Source organism: Panthera leo, chromosome B3 (genome assembly GCF_018350215.1).
Source record: "Panthera leo isolate Ple1 chromosome B3, P.leo_Ple1_pat1.1, whole genome shotgun sequence".
Taxonomy (NCBI): Eukaryota; Metazoa; Chordata; class Mammalia; order Carnivora; family Felidae; genus Panthera; species Panthera leo.
Genome location: NC_056684.1, coordinates 42,439,638 through 42,464,373, shown reverse-complemented (window position 1 = coordinate 42,464,373; position 24,736 = coordinate 42,439,638). Strand labels below are relative to the sequence as shown.

The window sequence follows — 24,736 nt, the reverse complement described above, 5'->3', positions numbered from 1 at the left end:
CCCCACGGCAACTCGGCCGGCACGTTGCCTCCCCACGCGGATCCTCCCAGCACCAAGCCGCCCGGCAGAGACCCAGGAGGTGACCGTGCCGGCCCAGCCCGGGTGCCGCACGGCGCCGCTCCTGGACCGGAGCCGCGCGGGGACGCGCCGTCCCCGAGTGATGACGCGCTTCCTGCCCTCCCGGCGCTCGCGGGCCGTGCGCTCGCGCTCGCCCTCGGCTCTTGTTCCGCGCCCGGAGCCAGCGGCGGCGGCAGCGGCTGAAGCGGCTGCGGGAGCGGAGCGGTCGCCGGGCGCGCGGGGGGACGCCGGCTGCACTCCGGGGCAGGCGCTCTGCAATGAGACAGTAAATGCATCCCCCGGTAAGGCGCACGGCTCACTCGGGTTTTCCTCTTCCTCCAGCTGCATGCACGTTGCATGAATTTCTCGTGTCTTTTCCCTCCCCTCTACAGAAGGAAAATGTGGGTGGTTTTTTCCTCCCTTTTGCATCTCGTGAGTGATGCCAATGCAGAAAAAAACCCGCAAAGCTCTCAGATTTGATGTCCTAGGAGGGCTTTCTGCAAAAAAAATAAAAATAAAATAAAATTTATGCACCTGTCTATTGCACATGTATGTTTTCACTGCACTCGACCTGGGCGCAGCGGTTTGCAAACAGGCTGGCAGCCGGCGCCTGAGAACGGATTCCTGGCCGCGGGCAGCCAGTCCCCTCCGGGGCTCCCGCTGGGTTTCCGGTAACTGGGCTTTGAAAAGCGGCCCCGCCTGCATGGAGTGTCCCCTCGGCCCCGGCCGGGCCCCCGCGCCAGGAGAGTTGGCGCGGGCGGAGCGGCTTCATTCCAGCACTGGCCGCCCGGACTCCAGCGCCACTTTGCAAACAAGTCTCCGGTCGAGGCTGGAGGCAAAGACAGCCCGCCGGTGCGGAGCTCCTCCAGTCCCAGATTCTCAGACCTGCCTATTCCACGACTCCCCTTGGCAATCTCGCCACCAGCAAAACTGCTGGCCGCTGAGGGACCTGGGCAGCGCCCGCCCGAGAGCGAGGACAGGATTTGGATTTGCTGCCGCTGGCCTCGCACTGGACTAGCGGCGCCCTCTCCTCCCTCGGCCCCGCAAGCTGCAATCTCGCGCCCACTGGGAGCCGGGGGTCCCGGGGACTGGCAATTCGGGATTCCCTGAGGGGACCGAGGAACGACGTTCGAGGGCGCCATATTTTCAGTGGGTCTCGGCTGCGGAGGGAGGGGGCGTACGGTTTCTGGGGCCCGGGGGATAGCGCGGCGCCCCCGCAGGAGAGGCAGGAGGGGTTCTGGCCGGGAAAGTTTGCGCGCCGAGACAGGAGCGGAGGCGGCCGCGTAGGGAGCGCACGGAGGTTGTTCCCGCAGGGGCGCGCGGGCTGCGACGCGTCGCCAGGCCGGCCCGGCCCGGGTGTAGGGCCCAGAGCCGCCGTCAGGGGCTGCGCGTCCGGCTCACCTCCGCTCGCTGTCCCGCCGAGACGCGGCTTGCAGGCTCCGAGTCGCAGGGAACACGCCCCTCTCCCCAGCCGCCGCGGCTGCCCGGGCGCTCCGCCGGAGCCGTGCGCTTGGCGGCGTCCCCCGGCCGGGCGCCCGGTGCAGAGCGTGCTCCCGGCGCCCGGCTTCGCTTGGGCGCTGCGCGCGGCGCGGGACCTCGCTCCCTGAGGGAGAGGAGGCGAGCCGGCTAGCGGTCGGGGCCGAGGGCCTGGCTCGCGGTCGTCCCCGGGGCCGGAGAGCGGCCCTCCCCTCGCCTCGCCTCCTTGGCTGCGGCGGCGACAGCGGCAGCGCCCGTGGCTGCGTGCTCGGCTCTCGCCGCGATGCCAGCTCCTGGAGGCTAGGTAAGGGGGGCGTTTCCAGAAGTTGGGGCTTCAGGTGACGCGTGGGGAAACTTGGAATTGGGCCGCCCGTGAAGAGTCGAGGTGAATAGGGGAAAGGAGGCTGTTTCAGAATCCCTGTGTCTCGTGGTGAAGACTAACCTCCGATTATTTCCAGAAGACGAGAGAATGAGCCGAAGTATTTGGCGTGGTCCAAGGCACAAAGAGGAGGGTAGGGATGATGCCCCGGAGAAATGCGCCCCCAAATGTACATAAATGACAAAAACGTACCACTTATTTGCCTTTAATACTACCTGGGTGTGCTGACTTGTGGCATTCGTCAGGTTGCACATTATCCTCCTCCCTTCTCCAGAGCGCGAAGTTGGCGACTTCTCAGGAGTGGGGCTGTGGGCATTCTTTTCTTTTGAAATACAGCAGATTGTGATCTCTGCTTTGTATAGGGGCAGAGGAAGGGCGTGTTTGCTGACCTACAATCAGCTGAGTGCAGAAACACGCAAGCCTTTCTCCTTGGCGTCTTATTGAAATGATGCCATAGTATTGAGGTCATGTCAGCACTTTGGGGCTTCATCTTTGGAGAGGTTTCAAGGGATCACAGAAAAGGGGGGATGTGAAGCTTTCATCTGATGTCAGGGATTAGGCTGCTGCTTCGCTTGTTCACTTCATTAAGTGCCTCCAGTGTGGATGTCAGCCATTGCGTTTCCAAGATTTTTGTCTTCCTTGACTGATTTTCGGACATCTATACAAAAACTGTGGAGGGGTGGTGGATGTGACACGTGGCCTTGAGGGACACCTGCATGAATGCTATTTTTTTTTTCATTGAACCCTGAAATTGTGGAAAACACCCAGAGCCCAAGATAGATTTATATCCAAAATTAGCATAACTAATTTAGAAGAGACTCAGATCAATTGCAGAAAGCCGTCTATTTCTTAAAGCTCCCAGTCTTAGTGATGGTACCTTGAATCACAGAAACACAGGGCTGTTCAGATTGAGGAAGTCACTAATTTTTCTCTGCCTTTGTACCCACTTAGGTTATCAAGGAGATACACTTTTTAATTAAACTCTTATGTATTTTTTTTTTTTTTTTACTTTTTAAAAAGGTGTCTGTTTTTGACAGTGATGTTGTACTTCTGCCTCCAAAGGGAAAGCAAAAATTTTAAACTTAAATTTGTTAAATAAGTTACTGGGGATACTTTTTATCGGCTTAGGCTTATAGTTGTGTCTTGAATTCACCTGCTAACCCTACTTGTTTAGGGTTTGTTTTTTTTTTTTTAATGCTTATTTATTTTTTGAGAGGGAGAGAGAGACAATGTGAGAGCAGGGGTAGGGCAGAGAGAGAGAGGGAGACACAGAATTTGAAGCGGGTGCCAGGCTCCCAGCTGTCAGCACAGAGCTCAATGGGGGCTCTAACTCACGAACCGTGAGATCGTGACCTGAGCTGAAGTCAGACGCTTAACCGACTGAGCCCCCCAGGCACCCCTTGTTTAGGGTTTTTCAAACCAAACACTCTTTCCTGGTGTGTTTTTTTTTTTTATTTAAAAACCTTTTTTTAATGTTTTATTTTTGAGAGAGAGAGAGCGAGAGAGAGCAAGCCGGGGAAAGGCAGAGAGAGAGAGAGAAATATGGAATCGGAAGCAGGCTGCAGGCTGTGAGCTGTCAGCACAGAACCATGTTGCAGGGCTTGAACTCACAGACTGGGACATCATGACCTGAGCCAAAGTCAGATGCTTAACCAACTGAGCCACCCAGGTGCCCCTTTCCTAGCATATTTTTAAGTGAAGTCAGGTTTTGCCCCTTTCCTAGAGTATTTTTAAGTGAAGTCAGGTTTTACAAAGGGGGGTATAAGTGAGTGATGGGGGGAGATGGAGATTTCTAGTCCAGTTTCTGTCTTTTGTAACTTAAAATTATACTGATTCCCCTTCTCCTCCATCCCTCATTTCCAGCAGATCATTAGTTCCCAAGAGCAGTTAAGGGTGGTTACAGATGGTGAACAATCTAAATTTTTACCAACTATGCTCAGAAAAATAAAACTATACATCTAAAAATGTATTATTCATTTTAGCCTTATGCTTGTAACTACATATGTCACTTATTGTGTGCTTGTGCTAAATGTTATATAATAAAAAATTTTAGAAATACGAGTTTTCTTGGGGCGCCTGGGTGGCTCAGTCGCTTGAGCCTCCAACTCTTGGTTTCAACTCAGGTCACGATCCCGGGGTCATGTGATCAAGCCCCGAGTTGGACTCTGTGCTGAGCATTGAGTGTGCTTAAGATTCTCCCCCCACCCTCCTCTCCCCCTCTCTCTTGCTCCTGCACTTGTGCTCTGTATCTAAAATTAAAATAGTTTTCTTAATAAAGCTGAAATAAAAAATTAAAAAGGAGAAGTTGCAAACCCTTCCATCTTCATTCCCAAGTTTACTACCTTAATATTTATCAATTTCTTATGCCGCTGTTAACAGTGTTACAAATTGTGCTTTGTTGCTTCTTGCCTGATTCATATTATAACTTCATGGGTTGCTCAAAGTTCCTGCATTTTTGTTGTTGTTGTTAAAAAGATTTTATAACTTCAAAAAGGTTAGGAAACGCCAGTGCATTTTGGACAGTTGCCTGTCACTTTACCAGGCTGTGTGATGTGTGTGTGGCATGCCCCAGACTCTTGGGACCGTGTCTGAAACTTGTGATCTGTGACATTATTGATTCAGAACTTTTGAGTCATAATGTTTTCCTGGAGATTTTGGGTGGTGTTTGGCCAATACAGGAAGTACTAAAAAAGAGTTAAATAATTCAGTCATTTTTATTGGGTACACAAAATTTTAAAGGCAAGAAGGAAAACTTAATAAGCAGGACCAGAATTACAGCTTAACATACCCAACTGGTGCCTTTTTAATTACAGTACTTCCCCCCAGAACTTCTTAATCCTATTACTTTTATATTTAATAAGGAGACTAGTTAAAACATAAGCCAAACAGAACTATTACAAATAATGGGGATAAATGCTAGGTTTAACCAGATGTTTTGCCTAAAGTTAAGAGTTAAGGAATCTGCATTCTGTCAAACTCCGCCTGCAGGCCCTCTCCACAGCCCCCTTCCTCAATAAGCAGATTATGAACGGCAAAAAATGTTGGAGGGGGTGGAGACAAAACACAAAAAAAGAAACGAAATCCTTAAGGTAGGCTTCTCCTTTTTTAAATTTTTATTTGTTTTGAGAGAGAGAGCGAATGCCTGCGTGTGCACAAGTGGGGGAGGGGCAGAGAGAGGGAGGGAGAGAATCCCAAGCGTGTTCCCTGTTAGCAAAGAGCGCAGTGTGGGGCTCCATCCCACAAACTGTGAGATCATGACCTGAGCTGAAATCAAGAGTTGGACACTTAACCAGCTGAGCCACCCAGGCACTCCAAGGTAGGCATCTCCTGTCCATCACCATCCTGACAACCTTTGGTTCAGTGTCAGGTACCATTTGAATGACACCAGGTAGACAAGGCTGGTACAAAATGGTTTGGTTGTCACAGCCTTTTCTTTATGCATCACCTGGAACTGTGAGTTAAAACTGTGCTCATTTGTCACCCATTTTTCACAGTGGATTTTCAGAGTCAGTGCCAAAAGCGTGGTTTTTGTTTCTCCTTTAACCAACCATTTAATTTCAGCCAAAGTGACGCAGTTCTGAATATCTAGAAAAGTAATGAATATTTGTATTTCCTTTTTACTCTTCTAGCTGCAGTCTTAACAAAATTCTCTGAAGTCTGCTATTCACTTACCCAGTTGTTTTGAGGGCTTACCATGTGCTTCATGCTCAGAAGACATCCTGTCCTAACCTCACACACCGAGTTCCTAGGAGATGATACTTACTTGTATTTTACATATCTAGTAGGTGGTGGGGGGAGAAATGAGTGTGTGATTAAGTTGTATTTGTAGGCCAACATAATAGATGAACAGAGGATATGAATAGTTCCCACAAGAAGGGATGTAAATGGCCAATAAACATGTGAAAAGATTCTCAGCCTCCATGATGGTCAGGGAAATGCAAATTTAAAATAAGTATTTGTTTTCTGTCCATCCAACTGACCCACTTAAAAACAAAACTGGTAGGGTGGCGGGGTGGCTCAGTCAGTTGAATGCTGACTTCAACTCAGGTCTCATGGTTCATGGGTTTGAGCCCGTGTCGGGCTCTGTGCTGACAGCTCAGAGTCTGGAGCCTGCTTCGGATTCTGTGTCTCCTTCTCTGTCTGCCCCTCCTCTGCTCACACTCTGTCTCTCCCTGTCTCTCAAAAATAAATACACATTGGAAAAAAAAAAAAAACTGGTAACATCTTCTCTTTTAGATGTATGGGGGGAGGTGCAACTTACAGTCTCTTGGGAGTATGAATTGCTGGAAGATTAGGGAAAGCAATTTCTAAGTTTGGAACTTGCCGCCATGTGCCACAGCAATCACATATTTGGAGTCTTGTCTTACAGAAATAAAAACATCAGCATGCAAGGATCTATGTGTGATGATGTTTAAGGTAGTATTACAAAAATACTACAATAATAGTGTAGTAGTAAAAAAAATGGGAAGCAACATGAAATGTCCATCAGGATGAATAATAATTTTGGATTATTTTGCAAGTGATGTCCAGGACATATGAAATGTAAATGAAATCAAGTTACAGAGTATCAAATTTAGTATGATCCTATTTCTGATTTAAAAAAGAAGCTCTAGGTATATAACCTTGGAGAGAGATGTGAAGGACACACAAAACTTGAGACTGTTTAAAATTGGGAGTGGGAAGGGGAGGTGACTAACTTGCTCCATATACACCTTGATTGGTTTCCTTGCTCAAACGAAAGCTTTTCTATAGGGAAACACTTTAAAATGGTATTTGGTTCACGAATACAAAACTTGTCTGGGACCATTTTGGAAACAAAAGGTGAGCAATAGTACACCTGCTTTCTCTTATGTTTTCTGCAGTAATCTTTTATCTCTTGGGAAAGTTGTAGTTAATTATCTTCTAACATCCTGAAATTTCCCACTTTTGAGTCCGTGCCTTCTGCCTTGGTCGTAAAGGGTGGCTTCAGGAAATGCTGTTTACCTCTCTCCCCCAGGGGAGTAGTGACAATAAGAGATCAAGAAAGCTCTTAGCAAGTGTTCTCCTTTTCCTTGACTTTGTCTGATCCCAACTGAGGGAAGGTCTGGCCAATTGCAGAGTCTTCTCAGATAGCAGCAACATGTCCTTAGGCTTGGTTTTCCTGTCTGAGCCTCAGAGAGGTGCTATCTAATGACTGTGCTGGCATTCAAACTCAGGTCCCCTTCCACACGATCCCTAGCTTGCTGACTGCTTCACGTGAACCATTTGTAATTTTGCCTCTCAGTGTGATTTTTGAAACTTGATAGAATTTACGAGTTCTTGGCAGTTATCCCCCAAAAAGCTGTGGAAAAGCAGTGGAAACTCCATCCACATTTGAAGAAGTCCATCCTAGGTGACCCTGCGAGTCCTGGTGGGAGACTGAGTCTCAATCCACTGGGACCCAGGCTCTGCTGCACCATTTGAAAACCATGGTTTAGATACCACCAGCGGTTCCCCAGCTGGAATGCATCAGAATCACCCAGAGGGCTTGCTAAAAGCCACGTCGTTTGGCCAGGGTTTCAGACTGTAAGTCTTGGGTGGGGTTTGACAATTTGCATTTTTAATAAGTTCCCAGGTGATACTGATCTTGCTGGTCATGGACCATATTTTTCAAACTGCTGGTTTAGAGAAACCAGCTTCCTGTTTTGCAGGTCTTGTGTTCTTGTCCAGCCAGGGCTCTGCCCTGTCATGGATCGAAATTAGAATGCCAGTCAAGGCAAATTCACTCAATTTTATCAGTTTTACCAAGCATGGAGAAATAAATTTTGGGTTGTGGTAATTAACTCTTGCCTGCATCCATTGCACATGTTTGGGGACTTACTGATGGATAGATGGATATCTGTCTACTCCACAGTGAAAGTCAGAGTTCATGAGTATGGTTTTAAATATTCTGTAATGGATTCTCATGAGAGAGTGGAGAAGACTGTTAGAGATTGTGTGGTTTTTGTTTTTCCAACATACATGCATATTCAAGATTTGAAGTCGTTGATTTCTTTTAATTAAATGTTGGCTACATGTAAAGGGCATTGTGAAGAAAATGGTGACCGGATGATAAATGTTGCTTAAATTGCATTGTAATCTGATCATTAGTGCATTTTTTGGGAGGAAATTAAGTGCAGTAGCCATTAATTTCAACAAGTGTTTATTTCACTGTTGCCAGAGGGGACACATTTCTAACAGTGCTTATCAGTGGCACATACATGCTTGGCCGTCCTCAGGGTCCCTTACTTGTCTGTAAGTCCTTAGCGGCTTGGCAGACCCAAAGCTCAAGAAGAAGTTTCCCTTTTGAAAGCCTTTCCTCCCGACTGATCACGTAATTCTAAAATTCTTTAACAGATTAAACACTTGTGCTATTTTTAGCTACCTAATTTTCGTGCCTTTTATTTTCTAATGGTTTCACATGTGAGTTATGAGCAAAGCAAAACTGGTAATGGTAGCAGGGTGTATGGAAAAAAGTGAAACAGGAGGGAAATTTTCATGAAGGAGATCCTGCTTAAACTTGTAGGATGGGTCTCTTTTGTAGGGTTCTCCACTCCAGCTATGCACTGGAATCACCTCGGGATTCTGATGTGTTGGTTTGGGTGGAGCCGTGGCATTAGTGGGGAAGTTCTCCAGGTAATTCTAACATGCAGCCAAGGTAGAGAGTCTCCACCTACAGTTCTCTGCCGCCTCATTTTTAGAAGATTTTGTTTATCGGGCCTTCCTTCAACCTTTTTTTTTTGTTTTTGGTTTTGTTTTTTTGACATTTTGTGCGAATGGAGCAAACCAAATGGCTTTTTCTGGGTGGTTGAGATTATAGATGTTTAAATTTTTTAAAAATACTTTCTCGTATTTTCCAAATTTTCCCTATATTTAGGGTATATTTCTCTTATAATCAGAAAACATGTTAATAAAAATCTTACCAGTGGCTGGTGTATCAGATACAAGAATCTAGATTTCCCTATGATAATCAAAATATCAAAACAGCAACATCTTCCTATATACGGCAATATATCCAATACACTTTCCCTTCTGTGATCCTTAGTTCACTTTTGTTTGCTAAAATATCTTGGGTTATAGGTTTGGCTTATTATTTTACAGTTCTACATTATATAGATTAATTTACAGGAAGTCTTACAATTGAATTTTGTAAACATTTAAAACCATTTTTCCTGCCTAATTATGTTTTATTAGGGTTCCTGATAATCAGAATTTTTGAACAGCGAGTCGTGTGGTGCCATCAACAGTTTTGGTGACTTGAAATCCATATAGATTGCCTGCCCAACTCAGTGCCCTGGCCACATCTCTTTGTTATCTTTTCCTCTACCCTACTTGAGCCATCCCTCCCATGGGTGTCTCTAGACAGAGGGTATTTGGTATCATCTAGGGACATTTTTTGTGTGTCATAGCCTGAAGGGAGGAAGGGTTACTGCTGGTATTTAATGGGTAGAGGCCAGGGGTGCTGTTAAACATCTTACGGTGCCACAGGGCAGCCCCCACAACAAAGACTTATGTGGCCTGGAATGTCAGTCATGCCAGCGTTGAGAAACCTTGCTTCAGTGTTCTATTGATTGATTGACGGATTGATTGATTTTTAACACCAGTCCACAAGGGAGAGAGGTTTTATGTAATGACCTGATAACAAGCATATACACACAACTGGCTGGAACAGGTCTCCTCGAACATTCAACCTTACTACGTATACTGTACTCTTAGACTTTTTATTTTGCTCAATTCAAAAAAATGCTCGTCATGACCCACTACATTGATTTTACGACCCACTAGTCCTTCATTTGAAGAACAGGGTTGTAGACCTTCTCATGATCATTAAGTGGACCTCCAGCAAATATCTTGACAAGCATTCCAGTCCGACCCTCAACCTTTTCTCTTTCATCTTATTCCTTTTAGTATCCAGTCCCACCCAGCCTTCCCCCCTACCAGGGCCTCTAACCTGGTGACCCTTCCAGATTCCATTGACCGTCATCCCTCTCTTCTCCTCTGACCTCCCCTGCCCCAGCACAGGTGCTTGCATACACCAACTCCCTTGATTGACCCTTTTCCCCTTTCATCTAACTCCCTTGGGAAAACCCCACCCTCTACCTCCTGTGCTCCTGCCTGAGGCTGAGGAACGCGCTGGAGAAAACACTCAGGTATCTGTATGGTCTCTTGATTTATGACCAGAGACCCCAAAGGGGATTCTTGGCACAGTGGGGTGCCCTATGTCTCTGTCCCCCGCCCACTTTGAGCTGATGACCGGCTTATTTCAGTGAGAAAAAGGAAGCAATTAGGAACGGGTGTCATCATCTTCCCATGCGAAATCTGCTAGTCTGTCTACAACTGTAGCCACACAGCCTTGTAACCGCAGAGCATTGTAGCCACGTGTGCCTGGGGGCCTGTGCTCTGTCCTCATGCATGTGTCTCCTTTCTCCTCTGCGTGATCACTTTTCCCTGTCCGATGGATAATCCCCCACCCGAGAGATGCCTCTTCTAAGGGAAAAAGCAGCCCCAACAGCACACTCTTGACCCTATCCCCCCATCAGCGGTTCATCCATTCCTCTACCCTCTCTAATAGTGACCCTTTTGGAAACAATTGGCATACATTCTGCTCCACCTCCTCCCCTCTTAGTCTGTCTTGGACCCACCCCAATTTGCCCTCCCCCCTTTACCGAAGCCACACTTCCTCAGGCACCCATGATATCTGGGGGCCGGCTCTTCCTTGTCCCTTTCTGCAGCCTCTCAGCAGCCGTTCGCCAGCTGATCGCTCTCTGGGACACTTTCTTCACTAGGCTTCCATGCCACCGTCCTCACCCCGTTCTCCTGTGTCCTGGCCGCACCACCTCCAGCCCTCCTGCTGGATCTCCTCATCTTAGCCCCTGAAGGTTGGGGGTGCTCTCTCACACTTCGTTTCACTTACCAGCCAGCTCCCTTAGCACCTCCGCAGAGGTCTCCCTGGCACCCTGTAGCCCCTGCTCTCAAACCACTGCCCTTTTTGTTTTCCTATCATTTATCATTCCCAGATATTATATGCATGATTCATTTATTGTCTGCCCCATGGCACTAGAATATAAACTCCGGGAGAGAAACTATCTGGTGCTGTGTCCCCAAGTGTCCAAAACAATGCCTAGCACATAGTGGGTAACAATTTTAATGAGTAATTGATGTAGAAGACTTGGCTGGTGACAGGTCAGCCTTAGATAAGGAAAAAAAAATCTTTGTCAGATTTGAGCTAAGGAAGTGAGTAATAAGTGGAAAAGCGGTGTCTCATGGGAGCAATATTTTTTTAGGTCAAGTGTTAAGAGTTAAAGATTCAAGTAATGAATGAATGAAGCCCATTCCTTGCTAATTACTTGTTGAGTGATAGAAGGCACTTGTGGAGGCTAGGTCGCTGTGGACACATGGTCGCCCCTCTTGTTTTTATCTCTGAAGGAGGGGCACTTAAGTGGTCTGCTTGGTAACTTTTGTCACTGGGTTGAAGACAGTAAATGCCCTTGTCTGAAGTACCTATCATTGACCTCGATGTTCTGGTGAATTGTTTTGGTGTCTCACTCGTCCCCAGAGTCCACTCGACTGCATGGAGAGAGGTCTCCTTTCTCTTCTGCATTTGAGCCCATGGCAGAGTGCATTCCTGCAGACGGGTGGCGATGGTTTTCTCAGTGCTGCTGTCTCAAGCACCCAGCTTAGAGAGTCCCAAAGCTTCCTGTGTTTAAAGGACAACCCCTGTCTTCTCTATTTGCATTGCTGCAAGACCACCCATAATTACTTGGCATTCGGGGCTAGGACCAAGTTTGATGTAAGTGAAGATATTTCCTGTGTGGCCCGAGGTCATGCATGGCAAATCTTCCCAGAGGAGTGTGGATTATTCCTGGGTTTGAGAGATTACATCAAGGGCACTTTAAGAGGCTTAATTTTCTCCTTGAAGGGCTTTCTATTGGGCTCAGCACCTGTCACTCCTGGGCCCTCGCTGGCAGGGTTAAAGGCTAAGGCATCAGCCAAAGGCAGCCTGAGGTGCAAGCATCAAGCAGTTGGGATTAGTACATCCAAGAAGAAAGGGCACATGTCTTTATGGGACATCTGAGAGTGATTCCAGGGAAGTTACTTAAAATTTTTCAATGTGTATTTATTTTTTGAGAGAGAGAGACAGACAGACAGAGCACAAGTACGGAAAGGGTAGAAAGAGACACAGAATGTGAAACAGGCTCCAGGCTCTGAGCTGTCAGCATAGAACCTGACACGGGGCCTGACCTCAAGAACCAAACTGTGAGATTATACCTGAACTGAAGTGGGATACTTAACCGACTGAGCCACCCAGGCACCCCAGGAAGCTACTTTTTTAAAAACGGGCGGCCTGAATAGTTCTAGGTCATTCTCTTCCTTTGACAAAGAACTGAAGCTTGGAAGGATGAGGGTTACCTGGGCCACTTGGCAAAACTGAAAGTGGAATCCCACTTTCCTGACTACCATAGATGCTTTCTCCTTGGGATGTCTGGCTGGACCCGGACTTTAATTCATGGCTGTGGTTCTCTGCCCTGAATGTGCCCTGTTCCTTAGAGGGTGTAATGCTGAGTGAAATAAGTCATTCAGAGAGAGACAAACACCATATGATTTCCCTCATATGTGGAATTTAAGAAACAAAACGAAGAAGAGGCAAACAAACAACAACCCAGACTCTTAAATACGGACAGCTGGTGATTATCAGAGGGGAACTTGGTGTGTGTGTGTGTGAGGGAGTGGGTAGGGGTGAAATAGGTGAAGGGGATTAAGAGTACACTTATCTTGATGACCACTGAGTGATGTATAGAATTGTGGAATCACTATATTGTACACCTGAAACTAATTTAACATCGTGTGTTAATTATACTGGAATTAAATGAAAAATGCTGTTCCCAAACCCCACCTGACGCACTTAATTGGAATCCCTGAGAGCGTGACCTGGGCACGTGTGTGTGTGTGTGTGTGTGTGTGTGTGTGTGTGTGTGTGTGTTTAAATTACCCTAGGAGAGGTTGCCCAAGAAGGGCATGTAGGGGGTAAAGTCACCCTGTAGGCCTTGCACATGGGACAGAAACAGCTCCTTTCCGGTGTAGGACCACCATCCCGATGGAACCAGTCTGCTGCTTGCTCTCCCACCCCCCCCTCTGGTTACTAGGTAAGACCCTCTAGGGTTCCGTCTTCATATAGAAAGGACCTTTTTGAGGGGGATATTTCCACCATGTGTCTTGTCCTACTAATGGGGAGAAAGAAAGGTGCATTCAGTTTGAGCAAATCCTCTCTTTGAAGGCCTTTAGGATCCTTTTGATTCAGATCCCCAGGCCCCTGAGTACCGAGGATGGTTCACAGCTCTCAGACCAGCTGGTGCTTGACACGGACTGTGGGTGCCACTCTGATGGAAGGAAAAACGGAGTGTGAGTTGGCTGTGCAGGGCTGGGTTTGGACAGCTTTATGAGGATGGTAAATCACTTGCTGGTGAACTTGCAGATGTTTCAGAGCTCTGGTTTTGCGACAGTTGCCATAGACCAAGAGTCCACAGCACAGCCTGCAGTGAAGTGTTGGGACCACCCCCTGTCAAAGCTGGCTCTCCCTCTAACCCGACAAGTGGTTCACACAGAGCTTTATGAATGTACATGGTGACGACATTAGAACAAGCCCTGGGGAATCTGAGATGCAACTGGGGGCCCAAGTGTCCTCCACAAAAGGAACAGCAGAAGGGCATTTCTTCTTGAAGTGGGAGGTGTCAGATTGTTTGCCTTCGTTAGGGCTGCTGTAACACAGCCCCACAGATCCACAGCTTACACAACAGAAATTTATTGTCTCTGTTCTGGAAGCTGGGAGTCTGAGATCTGTGTGCTTCCCTTCCGAGGGCCGTGAGGGAAGCATATCTGTGCTGGGCCCCTCTCCTTGGCTCGTGGATGGCAGTCTTCTTGTGTGTGTCTGATTCTGTGTCCACGTTTTTCTTCCTTAGAAGGACATCAGTCATAATGGAGTAGCCCCCCCCCCCCCCCCCAGGATCTTCATTTTAACTTGATTACCTCTGTAAAGGTCTTATTTCTAAATAAGATCACATTCAGAGATGCTGGGGAGTTATGGCTCCAACATACCATTATTTTTTAATGTTTGTTTATTTTTGAGAGTTGGTGGGGAGGGGCAGAGAGAGAGGGAGACGCAGAATCTGAAGCAGGCTTCAGGCTCTGAGCTGTCAGCACAGAACCCGATGCGGGGCTTGAACTCCAGAACTGTAAGACCATGACCTGAGCCGAAGTCAGATGCTTAACTGAGTGAGCCACTCAGGGGCCACAGGCATACCATTTTTGCGGGGACAGGAGTCAGGACATTTCACAGACTGTCACTGACCTGTTTCTCAGAATTTGAATCTGATGTAGAATGCTTCTTACTGATACTACCTTTTTAGGCTAAGTTGGTAATCGTGGTGGGATTCTGCACCCACCAGTTTTACCCCATTTTTGGCATTTTGTATTTCACTGAGGCCTTGTACGTGTGTTGCCACCATAATAGCCCCAGAAGGCAGGCCGTTTCTACGTTGAGGAAGCTGAGGTGTTCCGAGGTTTACACACCAAATTCTGGGGAAGTTTGACTTAAGCTCAGATTTTCTACTCTTATCCCAGGTTTCTCCCATAACACCAGTGATTCTCATACCTTGATATGTATAAGAATTTTCTGGGAAGCTTGCTCCAATACAGATTGAGGAGACCCTCTGGAATACTCCTGAATCGGAAGCTGAGGTTGTAACCAAGGAATCTGTATTTTTAATTAAGTTTCCCCTGGAGATTCTGATGTACTCCAAAATGTAAGAACAAGTGCACTCTACTATAGATGTAATATTTTAGATGGTGACTGGGAGGGGGAGGGAAGGAAATAAACCACCAACACCACTAAGTTCCTATTTGATGTTTTGGCTTTTATGGCAGACCCTAGGAGGCATCATGGAAAGGTACTCGCTGGAACCAGGGGCCACTGAGAACCCTAGGGGATCTCCTTTCATAATTACCCCTGCCACCATATTTACGGGTTTGGTTGGAGCTCTTTGGCTGTTCAGGACATACTAATTGTCCCTCAGCTAGTGGAAAGTCTAGCTTGAACTTTTTGTGCCACGTATATGCACTTTGCACCACAGTGGGGAAGGGGTGGGAGAGAAGTTGAGAGGGTCTGCTAACTAACATCACTTTATCAAAGCAAAAATAAAACCAGCAGGAGGACAAGGCAAAAAAAAAAAAATGTGATTAAGTATTTATCATTATAAAATATTTGCATTAACTAAAACTTGCGGGAACATGCATGCACAGTATGGAAGAATCTCCTGGAGAAATGTTAAAACATGGATTCCTGGGCCCCCAGCTCCAGAAATTTCTTTCTAATTCCAAGCTGCTGGTCTGGGAACCACACTTAGAGCAGGCAGCCGCACATTAATGAAAGATTGTCACTGTGCGGTTTTATCTGCTGATATGCATAGCGAAAACCTTTCTAAGCCTTGGCCATTAAGGCTTAAGATTATAACCTATACTCAGTATCAATGTCCAAGTTACTTCACCATCTTTGTTTTAGTACATCCTCCTTTAGGTTGGGCTGTATCTCTTAGGGTGTGGTCCTTATCCACCACCATCACAATTACGTGGGACTAAGGTTAAACACTGTAGCTGCCCAATCCCCAGAGATTTCTAATTCGGCAGGTCTGTGTGGGGTCCAAGAAAGTGGAGTTTCCATTATCGGGAGATTCTTAGGTATACTGAAGTTTTGAGGGCCACTGAGCTAAGGCTTGGAAATCAGTTCTGTTTTTTTACTGGCCCCATAATAAAGTTATAAACACTGTTAGATTGATTGCATTGTTCCCATTTTCTGGCTGGGAATGCTGTTGTCTTGGTCTCAAGTTACCAGGACCTAATTCTGCAGAGGAGATATAATTTGAATAGATTGTTAGAGTTCTATTTGAATAATCCTCTCTCCCTTTTTTACATGAGCTCATGCAGTTCATTTTAAGTTAAGTCTTTAAACAAAAGTTATGTTCTTTGTCCAGGTAAATTACCTTGAAACAATGATAGGATGTGAAATTTATTACAGATTTTTGGAGTTCATTCAAGGAGGCTCTGTGGTTTTAAACTGCACAGTTAAGGATGACCTTTGGTAGAAATATGTTCTTGGGTTCTGGGTACATATTTAAAAACTGGGTAAATGAGAAGTGGGGGCTGGAGGATGGACTCTTCTATTAGTAAAGGGGATTCAGTTGCATGGAGTAACAGATCATGGTTCTCTATGCTCCATGCCCGGCAGATGTTTCTGCAAATTGATCCCCCCACTCCCGACCCCTCAAGACAGGTTTTTCAGTTCTGTATTCTTCCTTCTGGCAGAATGGGGACCTTCACTTTTAGAAAGAGGAGCTAAAATTAATTTTGTTTCATTGGACCATACGCGCCACGTCCCTTTATATAACATATTCTGGAAGTTAGAAATAAACTGTTAAAAACCACAGCAGGAGCTTCACATGTTTGTTAAAATCGATTGAACTACACACCTAAAAAGGAGGACACTTATTGTATGTAATAATACTTAAGTAACCTGACTCAAAAAATATATCAGGGGAACCGGTCTTGATAGCCATCCTTTTAGTGAATTAGTTTGACAAGTAAAGATTCCTTTTGTGATGCAAACGATCCCCCATAACCCTCTTTGCACCATACTTCTTTGAAAGCCATTCTTCGTGCTTTGCCTCTGTTGGTGTTCGGTGGGGAGGGAGGAGTGGAGTTGGCAAGACCGCTGAGGAGTGGATGTGGCCTCTCATTCATTCTTCCAGGTCATTTTCTTCTTAGCTCCAGATCCAGTACAGGGTGGGAGTTCACAGAGGTTTGGGGGATGAATTAAACCACCATGCCCATAGAGAACCTGAGGTGTGGAGAGGTCAAGTGGCTTGTCCAGATGTGAGGACAAGCTGGCAGAAACGGGAGAAGAATCCTCCCAGCCTTCTGACTCCCTTTCACCATCTTTTCTCCAACTTAGGTCTTAGAAATTCCTGTTTTTTCAGCTGGGAGTCTTTGAAACGAGGGTAGGCCTGTTTGTTTGTTGTGGTTTTAGAGGCAGCCTGTTATCATGGATAAGCCTTGGCTTTGAAGACATTCATCAGCTTGGCAAGCCTTTTTTCTGAGTGTCCACAGGGTGCATGGTTGATACAGCCCAGAACAAAACAGACCTAGGCCCTGCCCTCATGGAAAGCAGGATCATGAAGGGTATATGTCAGCAGGAGGCATTAAAACAAACCAGAACAGGGATGACTGTTGCAAAGGGTAACATGTGAGAGCCTGTTACACAGTGGTCGCCAATGATCGTGTGACCTTGGGTGAGTCACCTGACCTCCGTAAACCTTGGTGTCCTCGGTAAAACAGACAAATCAAGGATGTGTTGCAAAGATTCAGTGAGATAATGAACTGTAAAGCAGACTGTGTGCTTCTGGGTAATTACCTGTCACTTGTTAAAGAGGGTGAGTCAATGGACAAATGTGTTTTTCACCTCTGAGCTGCACTGGTCCTTATAGACAACCTCGGGACAGGAGTTTGAGGTGTCGATTTTTCTCTCTTTTGGATCATCTTCGCAGCAACGGGAAGTTGTACCGGAGGGCTGTGCTGCTTGGTTTTTGTCCTTGACTGATACGGTTGAGGTGGGAGCAGAGCTTTCTAGCTGGGGAGCTGAGTGATGATTTAGAGGTGTGTTGACCCAGTTAGTGAGGCCCTCAGTCCCTTGGGGGATTCCCGAGCTCAGGCTCTACAAAGACGGTCCTTTTCCAAGTGTTCCAGGACTTGGGAGAGCTGTCATCCCTCTACATGTCTCTACAGGACTCCCAGAAGCAGGAGCTAGATTAGATTTTAAGTAACCTTACCTGAAGAGAACAACAAAAAAGAAGCAAGGGCTCTCACAGGCTGTGAGAGCTTTCTTAAAATGAGAGATGCAGGTGCCTGACTTCGGCTCATGTCATGATCTCAAGGTCCATGAGTTTGAACCCTGCATCGGGCTCTGTGCTGACAGCTCAGAGGCCTGGAGCCTGCTTCGGATTCTGTGTCCCCCTCTCTCTCTGCCCCTCCCCTACTCATGCTCTGTCTCGGTCTCAAAAATAAACATTAAAAAATTTTTTTTAAAAATGAGAGATGCAGATGAGCTACACCAGGCTTCCCCAAACTTCTCTGATAATAAGAGTCACCTGAGTGTGTGTTAAATGTCCAGTTCACCAGGCCTGTGCCCATCTGGATTGGGGCTCTGGAATCTGTGCATTTAATAGTTACCCATGTGATTCTTAGCAGGGATGTTTGGGAAACCCTGGCTTAGATCATAAATCTCCTTGTCCTTGCTATTTCAAGTTGGTCCACAGACCAGCAACATCCTCTCCCCCTGGGAACTTGTTGATACTCTGAGGCTCAACCCAGACCTGCTGACTCAGAGTCAGCATATTAATAAGACCCTAAGGTGAATGTGCACACACAATAAATCTGGGGAAAATTAGGGCTTGCCTAGAGGGCAGGGACACCGGTCAACATTTTAAACCAGGGATGTGGTGATAAGCCAGGGATTTGAACTCTGTTTTCTGAATGCAGACTGAATGCTCATGGCACATCTTCTGGACTCAGTTCCTACTAACTCAGGGCCTGTCTCCAGCCTGCTGTCAGGAGCCCCCTCACTGTCCTGTTAATACTGCATCTGGGAAGAATGATGCCTGGGGACAGGAGAGCACCACTGGGACCACCAAAGTGTGTCATAACCCTTGGCGTCCACGAACCCAGTCAGGACACCTTCTTACTGCTCCCGGGAGAAGACCGAGATCCAAATGTAAAAGTCTGTGATTGTAATTTTTGGAGACCTGTGGGGGTTTGCATCATACCAGTGGTGGGTGCCCAAAAAAGTTGTTTTATCTCCATCCAAGGACAGGATCAGCTGGAGTGCAGTTTTTCTAATGCTCCTCCAGACTCTTAAATCCCCCCTCCAACCACAATGTCAGAGAAAATACCCTCTGAGGCACTTGCCAAATGGTTTGAAATAAGCGTCCACACACATTTCCGAAAAGACAATTAGAAGCTTATTTGAGGAAGTCAAGACCTGCTGTGCTAGACATTATAGTCAGAGCACAGTGCCAGTTCAGGAAACTCTCCTGGGGGCTCTTTCTCATCCCAGCCCTGCTTTGAGAAGCTGAACTTGGGAAGTGGACAGGCCGCCAGGTTTGGGAGAGTGGAAGACAAGGGAGGAGGCAAAAAAGGGGAATGAAGTGCCCCACAGAGAAAAGAACAATGGCTGTGTCTCCTCCCAGGAGAATTGGAATCCTTGCAAACACAGTCAAGCGGAAGAGTAAAGGTCATTAATGAATTCACCCACACTTGAATCATATTACTAGTTAGTACTTGTGTTGTGGCCTGGAAGACTGTTTAGGAAACTGAGCCCCAGAGAGGTCAGAAACTCTATGCAAGGTCACACGTTGGGCTAGTGGCAAAGCCTGGGTCAGGATCCAGGGATCTTGGCTTGTCCTCTGCTCTGTCCCCGTGCTCTCTGCTGCTTTCCCTCTGGGAGGGAAGATGATAAGACTGTGAAACTTTATGAGGATTGGATCCAGATGTGCTAGCCCTGCCCACCTCCGTTTAAAACTAACAGTATTTTTTCTTTTTTAATGGAATAGACTATTTTAATCTGCTGGTTTCATTTGCTAGCCCACCTTACACATAAAGGTCAGGAAAGACAAATCACAAGCTGGTAAATAGCTCCGTTGTTGGGGATGCTGCACCAGGCTGCTTCTCTTGGCACGAGGCACCAGCTCAGAGGATTTATAGCACCCAGGACAGGGGAGACCTCTGCGGTGGACACGGGCAGAATGTGTGTGTTCGAAGTGAAGGCATGGATTTATACACTCTTGCCAAGGTCCACAGGGACAGATGCATATTAAGTTTTTAAAATTAAATTGTGGGAAGGCTGAAACATTACAAAGACTTTTTGGCTTGAGTACGGATCCTAAAGGGCTTCAGTGCAGAGGCATGGGGAGGATGTAGCCATTTCTGCGATGCCTAATTGCTTGTGTGGAAAATCAGAAGCCTGCAATCATTTATGCCACACGGTTTAGCAATAGATGACACATTGCCGTGGTCTGAAATAGTTTAGTGTGTGTGCCCGTTTAATTTTGTCCAGTAGATTGAATTCTGAGGGCAGCGAAGCCATTCTTTTGTCCAGCAGCCCAGGGGCATGTTGTTAAATGAGTAGGCCATCCGGCTGTAGTGGTCAAAGGAGGTGCCTAGGGAAGGTCGGACTTGAGCTAGAGGCCAAGTGCTCTGAATTTCAGGGTTCTTCCATGTTCTGTTGGCTGTGTCAGCCACGCCGTTACAACTGCTTCTCGCTAATAACTCGTGTTGGTTGAAATCAGTGAAGTCTTAACAAGAGACTTGTAATTTGTTGAGAAATTAAATCCTTTTAGATCATAATAAACCAAGTAGTCAGTGGTATCCGTGGTTTAATTTGCTTTGAAAACCGGAGGGAAATCCCATGCTTTGATTTCAGTGATAGAATGGCAGTGTTCAGGGGAATTGGGTTTGAGAACCATTGGGCTCGGTCTTACCACAGTCCATCTGATAAAAAGCCAGGGTCTGGCTCTGTCATTCAACTGGTGGCTGAGGTGTCCTGTTCATCAGGTTACTCAAAGTGTGATCTTGGGACCAGTAGCCTTAGCGTCATCTGGGAATGTAAAAGAAAGGCAGCCCCATCCACCCCCCCCCCCCACCCCCGCCCCACACTGAATCATAACTCTGGGGCTGGGGCCCAAGAGTACAGATTTGGTCAAGTTCTGCAGGGTATTCTAATGCACTCCAAGGTTTGTGAGCCACTCCTGTACAGTTCATAGGCAGCAAAAGCTATTTGGGTGTGCATTCTGGTGGGTTGTTTCCCGAAGCATTTCACATTGGGTTGGCTTCTTGTTCTGGCAACCCAGGCCAAGTGGATGGGGCAAATAAAGTTAGATTTCCATTAGTGCTCAGTAATAATTAACGATAACCAGCCCTGCAGTATGGATGGCTAGGACAGTCCAGCTCACTTCAGTCTGGGTTCTGCAAAAAGCACTCTCTGATTGTGACTTGAGAAAGAGTCAGTTGAAGAACATTTTCTTCCCCCCCCCCTCCCCCGCAAAACCCCACACAAAAAATTATCCCTCCAGGATGCCTTTGACAGTCACTTTCTTATCCAAGATAGGCAGAGATGGACAGATCTCAAGGAGGAGTGGGAGACATGCCCAAACTGGCTGAGGCCCTCACAGAGAGACAGGTTTCCGTGGAGGAAATAAAGCAAAGTGGCAAGACTAAGGCCCGGATGTTTTTTGCCTGTGTGTCTGCTGGCTGTGTGATCGCAAAAAAAAAAAAAAAAAAAAAAAAAAAATGTTTGATGAGCACTCTTCTCTTGAAAGGACTTTTTCATTCTACCATTTGAAACACAGCTCTCTGAGAAACATTTCCTCATGGAGCAAATGGTTCCAACTGAAACAAACTGAATGGTCAGATAGTATTGACTTTGAAGGAGAAAAGGACAGTTAAAGGTTTCCATTCATTCACGCCTTGCTCTGTGCTAGGGAACGTACCCAGCAGAGTAAGACAGGATGCCTGCTCTGATGGGGGTCACCCAGAGGGAGAGGAAGGGGTGGCTGCAAGGCTTTCCTGGCAGAGGGCGCAGCAGGTGCTAAGGGCGGGAGCCAGCCAGCTAAGGGACTCTGACCTGCTGGGAGCGTTTCCCTGGAAATCCGTGGCACTTGGGGTATATGGAGGCTGATCTAAGAGACTGTTCCCAAACTATGTTCAGAGGACCCAGTTCCATATTTTTGCTCAGTATCTGAGTGGGTTGTGGGGGACCCCTCCCCTGTCTATGGGGTAAATCACATCATAAGAGCATAATTGTATCCCTTTTAGTTGAAAACGGCTTAAAAATAACTTTAGGGAGGTCAGGTCTGGGTGGAGGTGATGCTGTGAGGAGTATTAGGGAAATAAAATTAAAAGCAAAATCTTTTCTCAATCCAGAACACCTCTCCACAAAGGTGAAAGAGAAAGAAAACAATTATTGGATAAGCATGAAACCAGAATGTGATGAACATCACAGGGAGCCTACTGCAAGGATTGCAAAGCTAGAGATTGCAAAGATGGAAAGAAATCGCATTCTTGTATATAGCTCAGTGGATACAATGCATTATATTTATGTCTTCAAGATAAAATTGCTAAATTTATCATGTTTTTACTAACTGGAGGTAGAACTTCCAATTTGGAGTAGGGTGACCACTGAAGCTAGGTCCTCCCCCTCCCAGGAAACTGGGAAATAGAGCCTTATCATTCCTTGATGATTGCATTTCAAAGAGGTGCTTCTTAGGAAGTGGTGAAAGAGGCTTATTTGATTTGCATTTGACCTTCCAGCTATAGCCCTGCTCCTTTGCCCTGGTGAGAGTGGCTTAAGTATCCTGGAATCAGAGCTTGACCTTAGCTGGTAAAGGCTCTTGGCTTTGGTTGTAGACAGTGCCATAGGTGATTACCGCCCCCCTTAGGCTGCAAGATCCTCATATGAAAATAGAAGTTGGTCTAGAGTTCTCTGATTCAACGACGTGGGGGCTCTGCCTCTCTTCCCATTTCCCCAAGCTACCATTTCCTTTCTCCCCATACCCCGAGCACCCTGGCCAGGCAGCAGTTTGCAGCCTGGCTCAGAGGTCTAACCAGTCTTTCTATATGCTGATCATCAAGTTACAAAATCACTTTTGGAGCTCAAGGTGGAGAATACATCAGAGATGGCATCAGTTCTAGGAGTGCGTCTTGGCACAGGCACCTGCTTCTTCTCCAAGACAGGAAGGTTTCAGGATGATTCTGCATCGGACAGTTGATATCTGATTCTCCCTCTTTGTATCGGGCTCACCCTGCCTCTGTAAATTGCTTAAATTCATTACTTTGCCCAACTCGCTTCCTTCCATACCTTTTCCCTCCAATGAGAATCAGAAAGAATATTTGTTTCCTCATCAGTTTAGTTTCTGGGATTTCTGTAGAGGAAGTGGCAAAGCTTTCTATGCCTTGCAGACCAGGCATGTTACGCTTCCCCTAATGCCTGAAGAAGCTAAGAAAATTGCTTTACCATGGCTTTATTAAGGGCTCGCCAAGAAGCTTTGAGTTAAATGACAATATTCATGTATAGAAATTTCCTCTTGGATGTTGTTTCAATTACTTGATCACCCTTCAATTTCTGGATCAGAAAATGGTTTTCCCTGCTTATGCAAACCTCCTGTGGGAACCTCAGACTTAGCATCTGGGTTGTGGAAGAACTGAATCCAGTCTGGGTGAACATGTGTGAATTTAGAGCTAAGGAAAGCTTTTGCCTTGGCAGTAGAAACTGAACACTTGACTCTGGCCATACCCGTGCCAGTGGCCCAGGGGGCAGTGAGGCGGCATCACCGTTTAGTAGGACAAGAATATAAAAACTGGGATTATCAGGCCTTCCCCTCCCTTTTAGTTTTTGGTCCACTTTTCCATCTACTTGCATTTTCAGACCAGTGTGGGTTGTCCAAGTGCCTTGGTTTTGTCCTCTCAGGTTATCTACATTCTGGCCTGTCTTGGATTCTACCTGGTATTCAGCGTAGGGAGGACATAGCATGCCTTCCCCTCAGTCCCTTTTCCTTGGATCTTAACGTGGCCTGGTGAAAAAGGAAGGGTGGCCCTGGGAAGTTGTGGGGTCTGAGGCAAGTTCCCCATTGTGGCCAATCTTGGGTTCTTTATTTAAAAAAATATTTTTTTTAATGTTTATTTTTGAGAGAGAGTGAGGGAGAGAGGGAGAGGGAGAGAGAGAGAGAGAGAGAGAGAGAGAGAGAGTGTGAGTGGGGGAGGGGCATGGAGAGAGGGAGAGACACAGAATCTGAAGCAGGATCCAGGCTCTGAGGTGTTGGCACAGAGCCCGATGCGGGGCTCGAACTCAAAAACTGCAAGATAGTGACCTGAGCCAAAGTCAGATACCTAACTGAGCCACCCAGGCATCCCTATTTTTTAAATCCACTGAATGAATAGGTCACCCACAAGATGGTGGGGACCGAATAGGACAGTGACTGTTCTATGTTCAATTCAGTGTTTGGCCCATAGTAGACACTCTGGGACTCTGCTCCCATGCCCTTTATCTCGGAGAGCCCTCCCCTGTCCTGGTCGTACTTGGCAGTCTCTCCCACATCCTTGAGAAAGGACATTACAGTGATAATGCTGTTCTAGAATCAGAAAGCCCTTCATCCATTCACAAAACAACAGCAACAACAAATCACTCATGCTTTTGTCCAGTGAGAGCCCTCATACCTCCTGATGATTAAGAAAAAGCTTTTGGTGTGACATAATTTGGAGAGAAGTCACCTTAATCCTGTCTGATTCTGGTAGCCACTGACCACCAAGTGTTGAACACTTGAAATATGGCTAGTAGGACTAAGGAACTCAAGCGCTGATTTTATTTCATTTAAATTTAAATTTAAAACCAGGTTCTCAGTTTGGTTTTTGGGAAACTTAAGCGCGTTTGGAATAACCTGGACATGTGAATCAGCTTTTTCAGCTGTAAATGTTATGAAGTCGAAATATAGCTCAAGCATTTCCAATGAAGATTGAACATCTAAATTGAGATGTGTGCTGTTAAATGTAAAATGCATACCAGATTTCAAAGGCTTGGCATAAGAAGAATGTGAAATAACTCATTAATGATTTTTATGTTGATTAAATTTCAGCTGAAATGGCAATATTTTAGATATATTGGATTAAATATATTTCTAAAAACCAAGTTCAAGTTCACTTTTTTTTTTTTTTTAACTAAAAAGTCAAAAAACA

The 24,736-nt window shown here is 46.3% G+C and overlaps 1 protein-coding gene across 1 annotated transcript in view; it reads left to right on the top strand.

The window, feature by feature from the left end:
• The first annotated feature begins 239 nt into the window (after positions 1 to 239).
• Positions 240 to 24,736, top strand: part of TLN2 (talin 2) — a 435,350-nt gene continuing 410,853 nt past the window's right edge. Inside the window, exon 1 of the mRNA XM_042941831.1 lies at positions 240 to 359. The gene's annotated coding sequence lies outside the window, so the exon portion shown is untranslated. The remainder of the gene's footprint in view (positions 360 to 24,736) is intronic.